The sequence below is a fragment of the Suncus etruscus genome, chromosome 4 (assembly GCF_024139225.1).
Source record: "Suncus etruscus isolate mSunEtr1 chromosome 4, mSunEtr1.pri.cur, whole genome shotgun sequence".
Taxonomy (NCBI): domain Eukaryota; kingdom Metazoa; phylum Chordata; class Mammalia; order Eulipotyphla; family Soricidae; genus Suncus; species Suncus etruscus.
The window spans coordinates 6705625-6706592 of NC_064851.1; positions in this window are offsets into that span (position 1 = coordinate 6705625).

Consider the following 968-nt stretch of genomic DNA (forward strand, 5'->3'; position numbering starts at 1 on the left):
GGTCCTTCCTAGATTAGGACCAGGACCAGAGCTTTAAAGAGTCTTCCCATTTCTGCTCTGGCTCCATATTGAGATGTGGATCCTCCCATCTTCGATCTACCTCCTATCCTCCATCTGGGTCTTTCTCTATGTGAAGTGCTCCGTGTGGTTTCCCGCCTGATGCTCCTCCTGACCACGGGCCTCCAGGCTGGGCCTCCAGCTCAATGTCTCTGGAGTGTCAGGGCTGAGCAGTGCATGGAGGTGGGGGGAGAGGTGCAGTGGGTATACACACTGTGGTTCCCCTCACCCGCCTGCCCACCCCCTCGTATGTGGTGCTTTCTCCCCTGTAAGTTGGGCTTTAGGAAGTTTTGTCCTGGGCGGAGCTCCATGTTGGGGCTCACAGTGTAAGATGTAGATAGAGGAGGGAGGGGCCCGAACCAGGCTGCAGAGGGTTAAATCCTGCATCTTCATCTTCCTCGATATGTGTCCTTGGGTAAGTCACTGACCCTCTCTGTGCTCAGTGTCCCTCGTGAGAACTGAACAGGCTCCTTATCCTGTAGCAAAGGGCTGCTCGGGGATGAATGCTCAGTGCTGGGAGTGGCACCAGTGGAGTGAGCAAATACTGTGAGTGCGGACCGGAGAGATAGCGTGGATGTAGGACATTTGCCTTGCATGCAGAAGGATGGTGATTCGAATCCCATATGGTTCCCTGAGCCTGCCAGGAGCGATTTCTGAGCGTAAAGCCAGAAGAAACCCTTGTGTGACCCCAAAACAAAAACAAAACAAAAAAACCCAAATACTGTGAGTGCACCAGACACTCTTGCCAGAGGCCTGTGCTCAGTCACATCTGCATATTGGCACTGGGTCTCCCTCCTGCAAAGCTGAATTCTCATCCTCTGCATTCTCCACCTCAGCGTTTTGGATCTTGTTTGTTTGTTTGTTTTGTTTTGGGGCCACACCCGTGGTGCTCAGGGGTTCCTCCTGGCTCT